Below are 22,385 nucleotides of genomic sequence, written 5' to 3' on the forward strand. Positions count from 1 at the left end.
GGATGTATGGAACTTTCTTTCAGTGTACTAGCAGAGATTTCGCAAATATATCCATGGTCTTTAAAAGAACAAGGAATCACTTATCAGGGAAATCATTCAGAGGACCCATATTGGGAGGGTAAAGTCCCTTGCATGGTGACAGACCTGTACCTCTGCCCTGAATTACCCAGCTGAAAAGATATCTGGATCTCTGGTGTTGATTTTAGTTATCATGGGTGTATAGTGGTCACATTGGCCTGCATCATGGATTGCTGTCTTGTTGGACTAAGGGGGACACCCAAAATGCTACCCTCTATGATGATGAAAGAGAGCATACCGAATAGTGATCTGTAGGAGTGAACAGATCACTTTACCTCTCTCACAGGAAGGAGGCTTAGAGGCATGCTCATATATAGTTCAAATACTGTTTGCTTAACACACCCTTGGCCTATGTCAAGTTAGCATTTAACGTTGTGCAGCAAGTATGGGATTGCATGCATGTGCTAGATGTATGTGTCCCTGTGAGTGGTGCAATACATGCAATACTCTGGGTGCCATTTGGGAGACCCAAGGATGGCCGCAGGGGCATGTGGATGTAGAGGATTCCACCCACACAGTTTTGCAGATTACTGCATTACTGAGACCTGGGTGGGACACACACTGGAGGAAGGAAGTACTAGGCTCATCAATATACTTCAAAGATTGCTCTTTGATTCATAGAGAGATTACTGAGAAGGGGCCTGATCACATCTTAGCAAGGAGATGGGGAAGATAAACAAGTAGGGCTGGGGCACTTGGATGACCCTTTGATGCACATATCACTGAGGCTAATTCTCAGGTATAAACCTCTAGTCACTCCCATGACCTTGTGTCAGGGTTATCAGATATGGATGTAGCTTCTGCTAGTCCAAGTTGTACTCTGACTCTGCTGTGGTAGACTTCTTTCTGGAGGAAGGACAGGGCAGAGGAGTGAGCATTTCAAAAACAAGCAGACCCAAATGCAAACGTCAAATACTCAGACAATGAATCACATTTTATGTCCAGAAATGTACTATCGGATGGGGACCTCATGGCCCCCAAAACTGCCAACTGTGAAGCAGCCAGTTTGGCTGTATGTCAAGGAGCAGAAGCTCTGCAAGATTCCTATCTGTGACCACGACGGGGGGCTAAAGTCGGATAGTCTCCCAGGTGGGTAATAGAACATCACCCAGGTTATTTTAAAACCACCTGCTCTGGAACCTAGAGAAGCAGTGCATGCTTGCTTGCCAAGACCAATGTGCCCTGTGAGTTACAGAAGAGCACTTGGAAGGAATGAGGTCCAGTGTAAGATCCTGGTGAGTAGATCATCAGTGCTAATCATGAGGATGCTGCTGCACTGATTGAGCCATTACCAATGTGCCAATTCAAGTCAGTGGCTCCATATGCCAGAGGGGGGCCACCATGAAGCTAGCCATTTCTGCATGGATCATGGGGACAGCCATGTGCAAAGTAATGTCGGCAATCCCATATGCCAGAGAGGGCTGCCATGAAAATTGCATGACTACTGTACCGACAATGCGTCACCTGTCTGTGGAGTAAAGTCAGATACCCCATATGCAAGAGAAGGCCACCACAAAGATTTAATTATTGCTGTACAGATGAGGTGTATCCCATGTGTGTGTTAAAATGATTGACCATGTATGCTTGCGGAGGTCACCATAGAGAATGCATTACTGTTGATCTGATCAAGCTGTAGCTAATGTGCAGAGTAAAGTCGGCAACTCTGTATGCCAGAGCGGGTCGCAGTGAAGATTTCTTTACTGCTGTGCCGACCATGCCATCACGATGTTCAGAGTAAAGTTTGTGATCTGTATGCCAGAGGGGCCGCCGTGAAGATTGCATTACTGCCATGCCAATCCGGCTGGTGCCCTTGTGTGGAGTAAAGTCAGCAGTCTTTTATTCCAAAGAGGGCTGCAGTGATGTGTACATTGCTGCCATTCTGATGGGGTGTCGCTCATGGTTGGCATAAAGTTGGCAACCCCATATGCCAATGCTGGGGGCATGATGAATAAGGATTGTTGCCTAGTTTTGCCAGCATTGAGAAGAAAGGTGGTGACCTGTGCATGCTCGAGCCCCAATGGAAGTATCAAAACCAAAGCGACCATCCCCTTACCTGTGAGAAGAATTAGAGGAATTTAACCTGTAATTGGATAAAGCACTGTGGACAACCTACCACTGTCCCAGCATGGCAGAGAGTGCCACTCACCATCAGCAGCCACTGCAGACCTACATGATGTCAGAATGTGGATCACTCCCAGAGTCTCCTGTAGAGCAACACCTGCAGAAGCAGGTAAAACTGATAGCAGGGCCCAGGGGAACTTGTTCCACCTCATAGTACTTTAGGGACTGGGGCGCATTTGACTTTAAAAGAGTCAGAGTACAACTTGGACTACGTTTGGGGCTTAACCTGCATGTTGCATATTGGGTGATCGGGAATAACCACTACCATTTTAGAAAGGGGAAGTGGGACTCAAAGACCTACCTTTCAAACACTAGAGTACTGACCTCAGGGGACTGAATTCATTATTTGTGTATGCCACATTTTACTTTGCTTCCTTATATAAATGCACTTTTTTTTATAAAAACAATAATTTGGGCAGTCATTTATTTCTGTTATTGAGCATATATTGAATTGTGAATGTGAGTCTGTGTTCACTCCCTACTTCTACCTTTCACCTCCCTGAGAAGCTGTGGACTCCTCGACCAGCGCTACCACTGAGAGTCAAGTGCTGAAGGGGTACTTGGCCCAGTTGATTTGGACTCATAGTAAGTCGGACTCTAGGACATCAGAAGTAAAATCTTTCAACCCCTAAGGCTGAGCCCAGTATATCCTGTTTTCCCTAGATACTTCTGAGAGTGGTTCTGTGTCATGTTTTTGCAGCCACAAACCGTTAAGGAAATTAGAATTGTGACGTGGTAAATTCTTGGGCCCACATGCATCATTGTTTCATTTTGCACTTCCTAATTTGCGATTTTTAGGGAATCGCAAATTAGGAAATGCAAAATGGGATGCATGTACATTTTCTCAAAATATTTGAGAATCGGTAAAAATCGCAATTTTTACCGATTCTCAAATATTATGCGATTAGCAAAGTGCGAATTCGCAATTCCCATTCATTCCTATGGGCTAAAATGCCCATAGGAATGAATGGGAATTGCGAATTCGCACTTTGCTAATCGCAAATCCTGATTGCATTTCAATGGTGGAGAGGGGGGTTCAAATGACCCCCCCCTGCACCCATGAAATGTTGTTTTCGCATCATGTTGCACACACACATGTCCTAAGGACATGTGTGTCCGTAACATGAATGTGTAAAAAATGCTTTTGCAGCGTTTTTAACACTTTTTGCAAATTTACCGAGTGGTTCAAGCACTCGGTAAATTTGACACCCTAATTGCGAATTCGCAATTATGAAAGTAATCATGCATTGCTTTTAAGAAATCGCAAATTTGCGATTTCTTAAAAGCAATCGCATTTTTAGAAATCGCAAAAATGTGCGATTTCTAAAAATGCTTGATGCATTCCAAAAAGCATTTTTGGAATCGCAAACGGCCGTTTTCAAGGAATCGCACCGTTTGCGACTCCAAAAATGCTTGATGCATGTGCCCCATAGTCATTACATCATCATCATTTGCAGATTCTTTTCATGGTGGGTAAAGAAAAGTAGTTTGAAAAAGAGGCCCCAGTTCTGGGTGTGCCAATTCAATTTTCCTACCCTGTCCTGCAGACAAAGTAGAGGCTGCCACAAATGTACAAGCAGAAGTCCACTACAGCTACATTTCCTTCAAAAACTCTTCCTTAATGAAACTCAAAAAGGAACACATGCCTACATCCTCAGGAGGAATGCAACTATTTTTACATGAGACCATGTCTCACCTGTGTATCGCCCAACACAGAAAATAGCCCCCGAGCTTTAAATGGGGCTTTTAAATATATTTACAGTGCTGCTGCAGAAAATGAATTGCAAGTATAATTTTCACAGGGCATAAAATACGCTAGTGTGTAGGATTCTTGGTATAATGAAAGGCCCTGTAACCGAGGTGTAGGTTATAGATGATTTATTGATCTTAGTTGCAGATGAGTGTATTCATGGTACATTCTTAGCTTAGTCCTTAGGACTGCCCCAGCAGGAGTAGGCTCCCTGCTGCTCAGCCCATACTCCAACTGACACTTTCCACCTCACAGCCACCCAAGCATTCCAGTGCATCACTATGCACTCCAACATTCCCCATGACACATTCATACTGTCTGAGCAGCAAACACCAGAGCACCAGGGAGCATGCATAGTAAAGATGGAATTTTGTCTTATGACCAAAACTTAAGACCAACAAAAAACCCTAACTTTACTACTCCAAAATGCCTTTTGTGAATACCGAAAGTCTTTAAGTTAGGATTTTGTCTCAGATTACTTTTGTGAATCGGGCCGATAGTTCTTAGTCATTACTCTAGCTGCTTCCTAGTACTCTTTTAACCATGCCCACTTATTTGCACAAGTCGTTCTGAGTTGAACCAGTTTTTCGGTCATTTGCTAGCTAACTACGGTCTCTTTGCACTTTAAGTACTGGCACTTTTCGAGGTCCCTATTCGACAGCTAGGGACTACTGTCAAAGTTGGATTTCATCAATCCTAGTACCAGCTTTGTACAATGGTTATTAATCGTCCATACTGTATGCATTTGCATTTTTATGGATTTCTCTCTTGCCTCTGTGTAGTATGAAGATTGGACTTTAAAAAAAAATTGTTACAGATGCCAATTTTCTCTGAATGTTGTATCATGTCTCTAATGTACTGTATGCATATGGCACTTTTGTGCTCGCTATCGCCGATATAAAGTTATTGACTGACTGACAAATCAAATAGTTGTTGAGGCTCCAAATAAAACAATTAAGAGAGTCAAGGCATAAGATCAGGCTGTCTGGGTCTTCATAAGACTAAGGGCCATATGTATCAAGATACCAATTAGCGATTCTGTAATAGCGATTTTTAAGAAATCGCTATTTCAGAATCGCTAATTGGTATGAATCAAGAAAATCGAAATTATTTAGCGATTTCTTGATATTCCTTAATTGCAAATTCGCAAATTGCGAATTCGCAATTAAGGAATACTTTCCCATTCATTTCTATAGGCTTCCTGGCCCAGAGGAAGGAATGGGAATTTATTCTCAATTTGCGATGCGCAATTTGCTAGCCGCAAATTGAGAATAATTTCAAGGGTGCAGGGGTGTCCAAAGGACACCCTGTTGCACCCCTGAAATAAGTATGGGTGCACATGTGGTGCACATACATGCCCTAAGGGCATGTATGTGCATCACATGGCACTTTGAAAAATGCTGGAATGTGCATTTTTCAAGGAAATCGCAACTTACCACCAACTAGAAGTTGGTGGTAATTTGCGATTCCTTAAGGGGATTTTGGATTTTTTTTTACTTAATACATTGCATTTGAGGAATCGCAAAATTTGCAATTCCTTAAATACAATTGCAAAATAAGGAATCACAAATTTTGCAATTCCTTATTTTGCAGCCAAATTCTTTCATACATACCATTTTGCGAAAATGAGTTCGCAAATGCAGAAATTCTGCACATTTCGGCGTTTGAGAACCCATTTGGTCTTGATACATATGGCCCTGAGTCATATGACATTAAAAGAAACCTCCAAAATATCAGAATTCAACTCAAAGTCTTACGCATGACTCACTAGATAGACTTATACAGAGCATGCTCTCTAAGTAAATTAGCAAATGCTGCAACATCTATGAAAAACATCTCTTTTTATAGGGTACGAGATAGAAAAGCCACACCCTCAGTATGGTGTGTTATGATAAGTTTTGGAAGTCATTTGGGGCATTTTGTATTTCACCTGGACACGCTGCTAGTCTCCCGGTTGGTCTCCCTCTGCCGCCGCTGCTTCCCAAGATTTTAACGCGGCCGCAGTGCGGGTGGGGACCACAAGTCCCAAGCGCCCTAGCAGCAGAAAGCCGCTCCCGCTAATTTCACGCCAGGAGGCGCTTCAAATTGAGAACACTGCCCGCGTTGCTTGACCGCACGCGTTCAGCCCCGGGCTAACCCAGGGCAAAGGGCGGGCCATCGGTGGCCATCAGGGGCCAGAAGAGACCGGGCCGGGCCAGCCCCCTAACACTTCCACCATTGCCTGGAACTAAAGCACAGCTAAGTGAGCTGCTTGACATTTATTGGATTCCTAAAACTGTATAAAATTGCATAAACTAGTGTGGTGGGGTCCTACTGCTATCAATTGTAATTTGTCTTCAAGTATGAGTAAATCCAGCCGTAAAGGGGGGGTAGGGACGCTGGATGCTTTTCTCCAATGGGCTGAATCAGTATTGACCAAGGAGATAGAGCTTGCAGAGAGGAGGCTCTCACTTGATCCACTTAATCAGATTTTAAACCCAGCACCAGGGATAGAGTCAACTGGAGGAAGACTTGTCTGCCCCGACTCCCCGCATGTGTTAACATCCTCTTCCCACGGTGACCTGGTGTTGGCTACACATATGTCAAATATTACATGCTCATCCTCACCCAGTTCCCCTCCCTCAACCTCCCACTACACGTAAAAGGCAGCTACGGGCTCTACTATTTGTCAGAGGTAAAGACCCACCTGGGAAAAGAAAAGCTAATGGTGCTCCTAAAGGTGGTCGCCAAAATGCAAAACATGCTAGTAATAAAAATTCTGCACTTGGGTTGGGAAGCCAAATAGAAAAAGTTACGAATCAGGAAACTCACCCTATGATGCAAGGAGGAAGTAAGTCCAGGACATCCGTGCCAGATTCGATTACTGAGGGTATCATGCCAGAGTTAATTGAGCATATGGAGGAAAGGCTTAGGGCACTTATATATCCAGTTATGGAGAAACTTGACCTCATTGACCGTAGACTTAATATCTTAGAAAAGCACCTATTGAAAGAGCAACCTCCCACTAAAGGTACAAAATCTATAGAAGTATGTCCTGAAAGTGCTTCCACCTCATTGGCCACTGGCCTGAGTGGCCCTCTTGTGGCCCCAGTGGCCTTAGTGCCACACTTACTGGCCCCTGTTACAGGCATAAATCCTGAAGCAAAGTCTGGCCCCAGGGGTCCTGTAGGGAGATTACATCAAATGGGAATTGGCTCTCCTAGGGATGTATTTCTTCACCTCCCCCTGAAGGCATGTCCATATTCTATCATTCTGGCAAATGTTCCAAAAATTCCAGATAGCGAGGAGGAGCATTGGTCCACGCTTAAAAATAAGGCTCTCCATTTTTTTGGATAAGAAAACAGTGTTTGGAGAACATCTCTTTAAAAAATGTAAGATGGTGAGAAGGGTGGCCTGGGTGGGACACACAAGGAAGGGTATGGAGTGCGACTGTGTTGTTGTGAATTTTAGTTCTCCAGAGTTGGTGGGGCATATCCTGAGACAGACAGGATCACTTAGGATCCCTCATGATTGCATCAATGTTTTACCGTTGGGTTATTTCTATCATCCACCCTTCCACCCAGGAGCCCACATTAGGAGAGATTACGCAACCCAGTTAGATCTCCCTACTAGTTCTGTCCCATTGAGTAATAGATTTGAGGTTTTTAGGTCATTGGACATTAATGATTGACTGTTACGTTAACTAGGCAAGAATCACCTCGAAGTAAGTCCAGCTAATACCCATAGAGTGTGTTCATCCTTAGGCCCCAGCTCACCGGAAGTGAATCCCTTTGCCTTGGCAAATAATGCATCATTGAGCAGATCTGTTAACACTAACAGCCTGTTACAAGAGGTTCTTCAAATTAGGCAAAGAGGAAATGGAGGGGTAGCCGATAGTGGAGCTCATGGTCAACATAAAATTGATACTGATCCTGATGCAACATCATTGGTCTCATGGAATGTGGCGGGGCTTAGAAGTAAGGTGACATCATTAGATTGGTTGTCTTTTATAGATAGCAAAGATCTAATACTGCTTCAGGAAACCTGGCTGGTTGCACCAGAGTATAGATCCGGGTATCTTCATTTTTATGTACCAGCAATCCCAAGTTTGCGTGGGACACCTAACGGGGGGTCTACTAACGTGGATAAGACAAGATAGTAGATATATAGTAACTCAACTGGACACTAAAATATTGATATTTTACTAATCCAAGTTCAGTGCCCCGAATCTAAGGTTCTTTTTAATTTTTAATATTTATTCAAGGGGTTTGCAGGGGGGTAAACTCTCCGACACTATCGAACAGTTAGATGTACTCCTTGAGTTTTATTAAAAGAAAGGTAACATCATAGTAGCGGGTGATTTCAATTGCTGTTTTGCACCGCTAGACAGCAATGATATAGATTTCACCCTGGAAGAAGATTGTTCATGGAATATCCCTCAGTTGTCATTATTGCCAATTAAAAAGTGGACAGAGGCCGCACTCCAGCTTAAAGTTTTATGTGTTGGACAAGGTATACGTGCAATAAATGGCAGATCAGTTTCTGATAAACATGGGGCCTTTCCTTTTAACAATGGCCTACGTAAGAGTCGCATTGATTATATACTCACTAATAAAGAGAATTGGCCCAACATTAATGACATGATGGTAGTTGAAAGGGTCGAAGGTGATCACGATCCACTACTACTATCATTTAAGTTCATTGAAACCTATCACCAGGAGGCTCCCCCAGATGGTGTTGATATTGTCCTTTCAAATGATACCAGACGGATCAGATAGGCAAATTGCTTAGTGAAAGAGGATAAGATAGCGGCAATGAGGGAATTGACAATCCAGGCAACAATTGATCTTCAAAAATGCATTACACAGGAGGAGGTGAGAACAAATGTCAATCCGATCCATACCAAACTTTTTAATGAATTGAGGTTTTTTTTTTTATAAAAAAGGGTTCTAATAGGCAGAAAGGGCCTGTTAAAAAGGAAGAACAATGGTATGGGAAGTCTTGAAGGGCCGTGTATAAAGCCCTGGCAGAGGAAGTTAAGACAAAATATAGAGACAGAATTAAGAATGTCCGTGCCCTCTATAAAAAAGCCCAATATGATGCTAAACGAGCATGGGATGAAGATTATTGGAGGGAGCTGTATTGTGCTAGTAAAGAACGATCAATGTGCACCTTTTGGGATATGGTTAAGTGGGGTAGGGGGATTTAAAGGGGAGAACCAATAAACCACGTTTCGCCCAACCTCTGGGTCTCTCATTATGCGTCCCAGTTTGCATCCATAGAAATGGCTAGTGAAACGAGTGAAGATCTTATCCTCTCTAACAAGGATAATCAAGGTTGAAAAGATATTGAATATTATCCCTAAGGGTAGAGCACCAGGCTTGGACCAAGTTCCAGCCGATTTATTTATGCACGATAAGGCGGTTTGGGCACCGTGTATTCAATCTCTAGCAAATGACATTGCCAATGGCTCACCCATACCTGATACCTGGAAGGGTGCCGAGATCATTCCGATCTTTAAAAAGGGGGAGCGCTCAGATCCAGGAAATTACAGGCCTATAAGTTTAATATATTGTATACAGAAGGTGGTAGCAAGACTTGTTCTGCAGAGAATCCAAGGGTGGATTGAGGAGGAAGAAGTATTGCCACCTCTCCAGGCAGGGTTCCGCAGTCATACAAGCACTATAGATCAAGTTTTTAGATTTGTTTTAATTTATTGGCGGGTGGTAGTCTTGGGGGGGGTACGCTCTTCGCGGCATTTGTCAACCTTAAATCAGCGTTCGACTTTGTGCCACGAACAAAAATGTGGGCTGTTTTTGTAGACCACAGCATGACATTAGACATTTTGTCCTTTTTAATGAAACTACATGAGGAGAATTTTGCCCAAGTTCTATGGAACCAACTAAGGAGTGTAACAGATAGGTTTCCGATAGCCAGGGGAGTACGCCAAGGGTGAGTACTGGCACCGACCCTCTTTTCACTGTACATCAACAGGGTGATCAATTACTACGATCATCAACCAACTGGTGCCCCCAAGTTGGATGGTAAGTGTATCCCCCTGTTGTTTGCAGATGATACTCTATTAATTTCGAAAACACAACAAGGCCTGCAAAAGGCTATAGATGTTTTTGAGGTATTCTGCAAAGACCATGGACTTTCCATAAATGTGATCAAGACCAAGTTCATGGTCCCCCATAAGTCCAGGTATGTGAGAGGGAAGGTGGCCATGAACGGGGTTCAACTTGAACAGACTAAGGTTTTTTGGTATCTGGGTATAACCCTTGCTTCACAATTAGATTGTAAACATCATAGCACCCAACTGGTTACGAAGCATGCACAGTTAGCAGGTGCCTTAACAAAAGAGTTAATTCTCTCCCACACAAGGCCAATTGCCCCAGCACTCAAAATGTACAATGCGATGATTGGTACAGCAGTTCTTTACGGGGCAGAATTGAGGGGGTACAGCAATCTTGCCCTATTGACTAGGGCCCAAAATAAATTTTTACGTGGAATCACGGTCCTCCCAGTATCTACCCCTTAATTCCCCTATTATATGATCTGGGATCCCAACATTTGGAGGATATGGCCCGTTATAGACCAGTGGCATACTGGAGGAGACTGTGGGTTACCCCAGATCTCTCCCAGTATGCACGGGCATTTCTTGAAGTCAGAGATGCTGATAGGACAAACAAAATCCCCTGTATGAGGCAGGCAAGGGCAACATATATTGCTATGGGCCTAGTCAGTTTGTGGGAAGTTCTAACAGCCAATATATTCTCACCTAGAGTTTTTTTTAGAGAACTTTATTGGACCATGGTTTCATTGGAAAGATGTGGTAATTGTACCAGTCCGTCATTAACTGCGGACTCTTTGTAACTAAAACCCTCAACTGCTCTTGAAGGGATATTGGGATTGTATTACCGTTCCTGAGGATAGGAAGAGATACCACCAATTTAGGGTTGGTACACTACCCATTAATTCCTTCACTGCCAAATGGAGCGGTGGTTACAGCCCCAATTGTCCTCTTTGCCCTACTCAATGGGAAAGTATTGGCCATATTTTATTTATCTGTCCCGAATATAAAGCCCCAAGGCAATCTTGGTTGAAACCTATCTGCTTGCAGTTAGGACTTAAAACAGGTTGTGAGTCTCTAAGGATTCTTAAAACAAATAGCTCTCAGCCTGTGGTTATAGCTGTTGCAAAGTTTCTACACTGGATGTGGATAATTCGAGCACGTAAATTATGTTTACATTGATTATTTAAGTATTTCTTAAAAAATGTATATACTATGATCATGCTACCCAAAGAACATATATGTACATTATTTGTACATGGAACCTTCTGTATTCCTTTTTATGTTTTAATAATTTTTTATAGTGTATTCAAACGTGTATAAAACTGATGTTAAAATGAATGCTACATGCTAATTAATGTACTTAAATTATATTTTTTAGTCGATGGACGGATGATAATTTGTTATATCGTCCTAATGTTACTCTGTGTTATGAAATCAGTTATATGATATTTTACCTTACTGGTTTTAAAGTTGTTATTTTTTATAGTGCTGTCTTTTATGATTCTGAAATCGAAATAAAGACTTTATGAATGAATGAATGATATAATAAGACTGGATTAATACAGATTCATTCATGTAAGCCAATCACTTTTCAAATACATAATATACATTTAAATAAGACACTACTATTAAATACTTACTATGCGGAATAAATAATAAATAAATAAAAATATAGGTTGTAAGACCTGGCATCCTTGATGTGGTTTCCCCCAGCTCTTTGCTTCAACCGCATGTATTTATCACAGTATGCTCTGCTTCCTTTTTGCTCGTTTGTGTACTCTGGGTACTTTAACACTGCTGACCATTTTTAAAGTGCAAGACCTCCCTCTGTAAATTGTGATTGTGATTGGTTATCCATGATAGGCATAGCTGATTTACTAGTACATCACTGCTTGCGCCACCCTCATGATTTGCCCTTCAAACATGTCTCAAGCCTGGCACTGCAGTGTCTGCAAGTGCAGTTTTAACTGCCATGGTGACCTGGCAAGTGCACCCACTTACCAGCTTCAAACCTACCCTTTTATTACACGTAAGGTACCCCTAAGGTAGGCCCAAGGTAGCCCCATGGGGAGGGTTCAGTGCATGTGTTATGTAGGACATGTGTTTTACATGTCCTGATAGGGAACTACTGACACATTTGTTTTCACTACTGGAAGGGCTATCTATCCCATAGGTTTTCATTGGAGCTGCCTTGCAACATCTTGTAACCTTCAATTGGGAAGAGATAGAGCTTAGGAGTACGCGCTCCCTGAGCTCAGAGTTTAGAAATACATATTTTAGTGAAGGTGGTTTTTGAATTACATGTTTAAAAATACCACTTTTAGAAAGTGTACCAAAAAGGTACATAGCCGCCACATTTAGGGTGCTGTATTGGTTGCAACAGACTAAGGACTATCGCTGATTGGAATAGTCTTAAGTATTTATTTACTTATCTTTTTAGGACTTTTTTTGCAAGTTCATTTCATTACCGGAGCATGTCATTCCATAGAACACACCACCTTCACCAATTCTTTACGTATATATACAAAATGTACAAAACATACAGTTTACACAAACAATATTTACAAAAGACAAAATAAACTGACAATAGGAATTGAATATTTCTTTATTGTTGGGAGCAAGTCATACACAAGGCCTTTGCCCAGCAGGCCACAAATGTGCACCCAGTAGGCAACAGCCCTTATGGTTGAGATGAATCGTTGTTTAGAGTAATCACACACATGGCTGTTTCTTTAAATATTGACTGAATTTGACCTGAATGCAATTTTGGTTATTGTGTTTTTTGTAAATATTGTTTGTGTAGACCGTATGTTTCGTACATTTTGTATATATGGATAAAGAATTGGTCAATGGCCCAAAGGGATGTAAGTATTGGAGCTATAACCCCACATTTTAAGAACACTTTTAGACTGAGGACTCTGCCAAGAAAAACAGTTGAAGAACTGTCAGGAGGAGTACCTTACCTTTACTGTGTGTTACATTGCTGGGTTGGCCTGCAGTTGCTGCTTCTGTCTGTGGGCAGTGAAAGAACTTAACTTTGCTTTTTTGTAGCCTGCTCTTCCAAGGTTCTCCAAGGACTTGTGTGTGCTTGTTTCCTGTTGGAAGTCAAAGGGCCATGAAATACTTTATTTGCAGCATGTCTGATCTCCACTGCTGGAAGTTCTGACCTGCCAAGTGGTGCCATTTCCAGTTCTGGGCCCTTGTAGTTGGTTCTGCTACTTCAAGACTTTAAAAATCCATACCTCGCCCTTCAAACACCGTTTTCCCACTGCAAGTTTGCTGTGTGGTTGAAAAACCAACGCATTGTCGCGGAGAAGCTGATAAATTAGCACAGCACCTGTTCATGGCCTGAAGAACTGCTGCAGCCTGAATCCAGTCACACACAAGCTGATGATGGGAGGGCTGAAACTTTTCATCTGCTCACCCCCACGCAAGAGATCTGGGTTCAATCCATTGGGCTTTTGCTCACTAAGCCATCCCAGTTTGAAACCAGCCATATGCAAATCAGTCTTAACCCTGTTACTCATGGGAAGAGTCCAACCCTAACTTCCAGTCCAGGTCCTCCCTAGACCAGAAACAAATATCCTGGGACTGGTGTCACCCCTCATCAGCCAAGCTAGCTTGAATCCAGTGGCACAGCGAGCAACAGACCAACGCCTAGTCATACCTTTCGCCAATTAGGGTGACCATAGCAAACTCAACAAGATGATGGATGGAATGCTGATACTTTTCAACCACTCACCGCCAGTCAGGAGATCCGGGTTTAATCCATTGTTCTTTTTGCTCACTATACGACCCTAGTTTGGACAGAGCCATATGCAAATTCGTCTTGACCCTGTTCCTCATGAGAACAGTCCAGCCCAAACTGCACTTCCGCTATGATTTTGAAGCAGGCCCTGCTGTGCGGCTGAATGAATCGATGCATCACCTGTCTGCAGCTGTGGAAATTGACGCAGAACCTCTTTTGCTGCCGCATCAACCCTCAACGACTTTATTTTCTCATGCATTGCACCTGTGCGCCAAGTTTTCACTGTGTCGCCCCACCAAAAGGAGTTGCCTCCAGAAATCGACGCATCACTTCTCCTCAACACAACACTTTTCTTGTCTGCATCAAAACTGACGCATCCATTCTCCAGGGACTTAAGAACCAACACATCACATTCTTTTCTGTTGCTTTCCTCCTTTGCAGCTGTTTCTCGGCTTGGATTTTTTTTATAAACAAATTTTATTTGTCAAGCAGCACATGTATAGCAGGGCCCTGTAACCCGGAGGCGTCTGCAAAATCAAAGCATACAAGATTGACTTTGACATTTTTAATTCAATACCCAAATAGAAACATGCAAGGTAATACAAAAATAAATTGAACTACCCCTGATTGCACTACACATCTACTCCAGACCGATCCATTCGAATTTTATGCATAAACTACCCACTCTGATTCCACCCCTACCCGCTCCCGGGAATCCCTCCAACAAGCCCAAAACCTATGATCACGGATCTCGATCTACAGGAACCAGATCTAGGAGCAATCCCCGATAGTCTGCCCACCTTTTCCATATTTTGTATTGTTTCAGAGGGCACCTCCTTGCAATAAAGATAGGTTTCTCCAGGCCCATACAAAAATCCATGCCATTTTTCCACGTAGCCACTGCCTTGGAGCCTTTCACACCCTTGCTATGTCCCTTTTTGATAATGTGAGACCAACAATAATAAATGACGTTTGTACATGTTTCACCTTTCCCTTCCAGTACATGCAATAGAGCAGTTCCGGCGAACAGGAAAGGTCCCACCCCAAAACATCTGACAAGCAAGTATAGACCCCCCTCCAAAAATGATCAAGGGAGAGACATTGCCAGACCATATGCATCAATGTACCATCCTCCCTGTTGCATCTGAGACACACAGAGGAGGCAACCAAGCCCGCCCTCCACAGCCACATTCATGTGTAGTAAACCCTATGCAAGTATTTAAACTGGACCAGGTGCAGCCACACCACACTGGCCGCCTTACGCAGAGCAGCAAGGGTCTCCACCCAGTCCTCCTCCTCCAGGGGTCCCAAATCCCCCTCCCAATCCTCCCGGAGTTTCCGTAGCGTGGAGAAGCAGTGGATAACCAGGGTCTGATATATCCTGGATATCTTACGGTCTTGATGTTCCCCCATAAAAACCTTCGCCTCCAGGGGCTGAACTCAGCAACTGACTCCAATCCTACCAAGCTGGGTAAAAGAGCATGCCGGAACTGGAGATACCTGAAGAACTGTGACTGTGGCATATGGAATTCCATCTGAAGATCCTGTAATGATTTCAGCACTAGTCCCCTCGTGACATCCCCCAGGACCGATATCCCTATATTATCCCACCCTCTAAATCCCTGCAAGGCAGCCTATTGCGGTAAGCACCCATTCTCCCAAAGGGGAGTCTCCTGTGTTAGCTTATTCCACCACCATTCTAGGCAATGCTTGCCTCCAGATTTGGAACACAACCCTTGTTGCCGAAGGCAATGATCCCTGAATCGGTGTCGAGTACAGTACATTATGTAACGAGTTATCTCCCATAAGCCGCTGTTCCACTGCCGGGTCCTCGCGATTGCCATACCACCATTCATTCAGTACAAGTAAATGGGATGCTTGGCAGTATGACAGGATATCCGACGTTGCCAGTCCTCCACAGTAAGTAGACAAAAAGCTTGTCCGCAGGGCCACCCGCACCATGCCCCCTCTCACAGCAAACTGCCCAAGGGCCACATTTACCTGTGGGAACCAACGGGGGGAATCGGATATGGGTGATTCTGCAACTGATAAAGCAGACAGGGAAGAGAGACCACCGTAAATATGGCTGATCTGCCATAGATAGTCAGTGGCATACGGGACCAGGTCTTAATATCTTCGCAAACTCGCCCCCAGACCAGTACGAGATTACGCTCCCAGGCGTCCGTGGGCAAGTGTGTTATAAATACTCCCAGGTATTTCAGCCCTTCTATCGCCAACTGAACCGATGATGACCATGCGCCCAGCTCTCCCAGATCTCCGAGCACCCACAGCATAGATTTTCGGGGATTCATATACATTCCAGACGTTTCCCCAAAAATCTGCATCATGCACAGAAGCTGTGGTCCCGTTCTATTCACGTTTGTAAGGAAGAAGAGGACATCGTCCGCATACAGTGCAATCCTATCCGACAACCTCTGAGCCCATTCAAAGCCCTGAACCTGAACGTCCATCTGCACCCACGAGGCCAGCGGCTCCATAGCAAGTGCAAAGAGATACAGGTATAGGGGGCAACCCTGTCTCATTCCCCGACCTATAGGGAACACAAAAGAGACCGAGCATGTCCCCCGCCACGACGCAGTGATATTCGTAAATAGAGGGTCAGATAGGACATGAACCGCGGGCCGAAATTCAACCAACGTAGTAATGCAAAGAGGTATACCCGTCTAAGGGAATCAAATGCCCTATCCATATGAGCAAGCAGCAGTGCCGCCGGGGCACCCAGTCTCTGACTGGCCGCTACTGCAATATTTGCTCGTCTGAGGTTGTGTCTGGTCGCCGTCTAAGGCATAAAGCCTGCCTGATCCGGGTGGACCAGTGTTGCAATATGAGGAACCAGATGATTTGCCTGGGCTTTCGCCAATATTTTGGCCTTTACATTCAAGAGGGCGATTTCTCGATCATAACAGAACCTCCACATCTTATGCAATGGTATGGGATTGTTTTAAGGCAGGGTTACGTGGTGAAACTTCTAGTTATAGCTGGAGTATACAAAAGAAAAGGAAAAATATAATGATAGAATTAATACGAGATTTAGCCAATGCAGAGCATGATTTAATCCGCGATATTAGACTACAACGTAACAGTGAAACATCACAAAATGAAGTCGCGAAACATAAAGCTAAGATAAACGGGATTTGGAGTCAGGATATAGCACAACAATATAAGGCGTTTCGCGCAGAAAGATATGAATATGGGGAAAATGTGGGTAGATGTTTAGCACAGAGAATGCACGGGAGACAGAATATGCAGCGTATAAATTCTATAGAAAATAATCAGGGAATTCGTATAGAATCACCAGAGGGGATACTGCAGGTGTTTTATGAATACTATACAAATCTTTATACCCAAGAAGACTCCTCTTCTGACTTACTTAACCAATAAATAGATAATTTGGAATTGCCCCATTTAAATTCAGCACAGCAGGAACAATTAGAGCTTCCTATCACAATTGAAGAACTTGAGACCTCATTGAAAGAATTAGCCCTCGGGAAGGCCTCTGGCCCTGATAAACTTCCATTAGAAATATACCAAATTTTATTCCCTATAATTAAAACAGACATGCTTGCAACGTTTTTAGAAGCTCAAAAGGGCCATCCTCCACCATCATGGGAAGATGCTAACATAGTTATATTTCATAAAAAAGATAAACCTTTGCATTTACCTGGGTCGTACTGCCCCATCTCCCTTATAAATGCGGACGCAAAACTATATTCTAAAATCTTTGCTAATCGATTGAGCCAAATTGTCCCAACTTTAGTTTCTCAACAACAACATGGCTTTCTTCCAGAACGCGGCACTATCAACCATGTACACCGGGTTATTGCAACACTAGACAATGCTACTACACAACATAAAGATGTCGGATTGGTGCTTTTAGATGCTGAAAAAGCATTTGATCGCGTCTCATGGGCATTTTTGTGAGCAGTTATGGGGAAAATGGGATTTGGTTCACGACTTATGTCTGCGTTACAAATTATGTATAGGCACCCGAGGGCTAAGATCTGTATATCCGGACAAGAATCTACGGCAGTCAATATCACGCGGGGCACACGACAGGGATGTCCCTGTTCACCCTTATTATTTGCTATTTATATAGCACCCCTGCTAAAGGCATTAATGTCATCTCAACAAATTCAACCTATGGTTCTACCGGGAGGCGATATAAAGGTGTTAGCTTATGCTGACGATATTGCAGTGGTAACATCTGATCCGGAATCTGCACTAATTGAAATAGAAAATCTGACAGGCGAGTTCGGCAATGTGTCCGGATACAAACTTAATAGCCAAAAAACTCAGGTTATATGCTCAGCAGGTCTATGTACTAATGACAGCAGGGTTACTATAGAGGCTAAATATTTAGGTATTAAAATTAGACTTATGCCTCAACAGTTAGTTTTGTCAAACTGGGCAGATATATTAGCATCAGTAAAAAAATCAACTTGACAAAATAGAATGTTTGCATCTATCATTAGTAGGGAGACGTAATGTCTTAAAAATGACTATTCTTCCGAAAGTTTTATATTATTTCCGAGCAATACCTCTGGAAATACCCACACTACAATTGAAGAAATTGCAATCTATAACTGATCGATTTTTATGGAGTGGGAAATCAACACGGAGAGCATCTAAATTTATGACTTTACCAATCTTAAGGGGGGGCTGGGGAGTCCCGCATTTTGCACTTTACTATCTGGCATGTCTTATGCAAAATGTTAAATATTTCTCAATAGGTGGAACCCCACCCTCATGTGAAAGCCCTGATATTTTTTCTCTTTTATTAGGCCCACAATCTCGACAAATGTTACTTCGTTTTATAGAACCTAGTTATTACAAAAGAACTAGATTCAAACTTATATTGTCCGCTTTCAAAGGATGGCGTTCTATTTGGAAGCTTATCTCATTGGGCCGTATTATTTTTATACTCCGTGTAACTCTATAGAACTTCTCCCCGGTAATTTTTAGGGATCGTACTATGGGTATTTGGCGGGAAAAGGGTATAATAGCCATTGGCGACTTGGTTAAAAACGGTACTATCGCCTCATTTCAGGAGTTAAGAGACCAATTCAGTCTTTCGAAACATGACTTCTTTAAGTATTTGCAAATAAGGAATTTCATCTATACACACCCACCTATTGTACCATTATGTTCCAATGAATTTATGGAAATAATAAAAAAAACAACACGCATAGGGACCATTTACAACTACCTGTTAAACTTACATCAGGATGATATGGAACAGCAGGCATCAAAATGGTGTACGAGACTAGGCACATCTGCAGTACCTTTTCAAGAATCAATATTCATGGCTGATAAAATTATTCTTTCTGCCAATTTATATTCTCAACATTACAAAACTTTATTTAATCTTTACCACACACCACTTAAAATGTTAAAATGGAGTAACGCAATTAATGGGAAATGTTATAGATGTCAATGTGATTTGGCAGATATTATACATATATTTTCAGACTGCCTTATATTAAAACCACTTTTTGTATCCATCGAACTCTTTTTAGCACACATTACAAAATGCAATGTAAAAATCTCTAGAGAGATGATTATTTTTGGTTTACCGAATGATAACGAACTGTTTTTAGGTTATCAAGAGAATAGATATATCATATTCATGGCCATGGCTTTAGCTCGCCTTTGTATATCATCAATGTGGTTAAAACCTGAAGCACCTACGTATGAAATTTGGCGAGCAAAATTTTATAATATTTTTAATTTGGAGTTTAATCTCTATCGCATTAAATCAATTGGGAAAAAGAGAAGAGGGTACAAAATTTGGCAGACTTTGATAGATTATTTGGATCATTAGTTATTATTATTTATGTTATTAAATAAGATAAAGATGCTGCTTAGATTGTATTTACCTGATGTTAATACCATTTATTAATTCTTTTATCTTTATGTATGTTGAATATTTTTTGTATACATGGCTTTGAACTGAATCAATAAAAAAAATAAAAAAATAAAAAAAAAACAAGAGGGAGATGGGTCTATACGATGCATGCTGATCAGGTGGCCTACCGGGCTTGTGGAACACTACCACCTCCGCATGCCTCCAATCCGGAGGAAGAGAGCCATAATCCCGCGCCTCCTCCACCACAGCATGATAATGGGGACCCAACTGCAGAAAGTATAGATTAAAAAATGAGCTAAGAAATCCATTGGGCCCTGGGGCCCTCCCACAATTAAGTTCCCCCAATGCAGCTCCCTGCTCCTCATCCATCAGCTGGAGCTGCAGCTCTTCTCTCACTGCATCTGTTAGGGTCTTGGCCGGGAGGTCGCCAAGAACCGATCGAACTCGTCTGCTGACAGACATTCCTTAGGGGCGTAAAAGTCTGCATAATAGGTATCGAAACTCTCCGCAAGGGCCCGTGGATCTGTGAGAGGCTCACCCGCCAGGCCCAGGATACCTGGGAGGGTCTGCGAATGATACACCCCCTGACAGAGTTGGTGGAGCATCTTGCTGGATTTGTCCCCCCATTGGTACACTCTACTGCGCGTCGCTAGCCACACCTGCCGGGCCTCGTCCAGCAGGACCGCAGCGTATTTTTGTTGGGCCAACAGCAATTGTCGCCTGATCTGATTACCTCCGGCTGCTCGGCCGCGTCGCTTAAGATAGTTGACGTCCGCTTCCGCCTGGGGAAGTGCCTCCCCACATGCCCTACAGACTGTCGCAAATCAAGATATTTCCGTTCCCCTCAAGGCAGGCTTCATCGCCTCCCATACCAAATCGGCCCCAGTAACTGACCCCACATTTACTCGCAGATATTCATCAATAGCATTGCACAAATGTTCCCTATATTCCCTATTTTGCAGGTGCCACATCGACAGACGCCAACGGAACTGCTGCCTCCACGGCCCCATCCATATGTTCAGGGCTACTGGAGAATGGTCCAACAAACCCCCCGACAGAATCTCTGCTGCCTCCACCCGGCCCACATGCATGTGAGGAAAATAATAGAAATAAAGTGTGGAGTATGAGTCATGAACTGCAGAGAGGTAGGTATTCTCCCTATCTACCCGATGCAGATGGCACCAAGCATCCCTCCAGTCGAGTCCTGTTGCTAAAGAATATAATTTTGTGGTACCACTGCTTTCGGGAACACCCTTCTCCCTCCACGGATCTGCGGCCGTATCCATCACGTCATTCCAGTCCCCTCCCACTATAGACATCCTGTCTGGCATATCCACCCAAATAGTCATGAGGCGCTCCACTAGGTTCCACTGTAGTGGAGGAGGGGTATTTACACTGCCCAATGCTAGGGACTCCCCACCAACCGTGGCCTGCAGGAAAGTCAGTCCATTGCTTAACATGTACATAGGGGACCCTACGGTGAATCAATACTGCCACCCCACATGACCCCCTCACAAAGCCAGGGTGAAACACCTGTTGGTACCCGTATCACTGGAAGCAGAGAGTCTTTGTCCCAATGAGGTGTGTCTCTTGTAGCATGAGGACATCCGCCCGCCCGCTCAGTATACTGAAGGATGGGCCATGTTTATTCTTATCGAGGGCACCCCGTATATATTCCAGCTGAGAAAACGGAGGGAACCCAGGGTCCCACAATCCCTATGGAGGAAGCCTGCCATGTGGCTCTGTGTCCATTAACTCCAGGGTGAGGAATCTGGCCCGCCGGGAATATGTAAACATACTGTCTGTGTGATGTAGTGCAATCCTCAAACTCAACAACCCCCCACCCAACAAACCCCCACCCCATACTTCAAAAACGATTAAGCATCTGCGCGGTGGGAACGACCCAAGCCCCCCAGCAGGAGGACCCATACACCCCAACCAATGGATCCCCAACTTACAACCCATCCATCGTCAGAACTCTATCTGTTAGCCCAGGTCCACTACTTGAACTAGGCCTCTCCAAACTGCACAATATAGATTACTTCACTACCACCCCTTAGCTGGTGTGTCAATCATGGTGAAGGAGTCCGCCGTCCTGAGGCCGAGCCAGGTGGAGATAGTGCTTCACAGGACGTAGAGCAGCACCTGCAGCGTGATTGACGGAGACTCCTCTGTGTCAGAAGGGGCCTCTGCCGAAGCGTCCCAGACGATGAGGAGTCAGACTCCCTCCCAGGTAGTGTATGAGCCCAAACCTTTACCGTCTCATCAGTCCATTTAAATACTTCTTCTGGTGAATCAAAAAAGTGAGTATGGGAGCAGTAGACCTCTCGCCAAGCAGGATATAATAAAGCATAAGGGAGTTTAATATCTCTCAATTGGGCCTTGGCTGCCAAGAACGACTGCCGCTGCTGCTGAACTAGTCTTGTATAGTCGGGGAAAATGAGGATGTAGGCATAGTTACACTGTAGAGGTTCCTTGATCCATGCCTGCTTCAGGATAGCATCGCGGATGTGATAGTTCAAAAGCTTCGCAATTACTGGTCTTGGGCGGGCCCCAGGCGGTGGCTTCTGCATGAGCACCCGATGGGCGCGCCCGATCGCAAAGCAAGGGGACAGAGATTCTGGTAGAAGTTAACTCTCCAGTCACTGCATGAGGAACCATATTGCCCCCGTCACAGCCCTCCGGAAATCCAACAAAGCGGAGGTTATTGTGCCTTACCCTCCCCTCTACATCCTCCACTCGCATC

Source organism: Lissotriton vulgaris, chromosome 3_1, assembly GCF_964263255.1.
Source record: "Lissotriton vulgaris chromosome 3_1, aLisVul1.2, whole genome shotgun sequence".
NCBI classification, from domain to species: Eukaryota; Metazoa; Chordata; class Amphibia; order Caudata; family Salamandridae; genus Lissotriton; species Lissotriton vulgaris.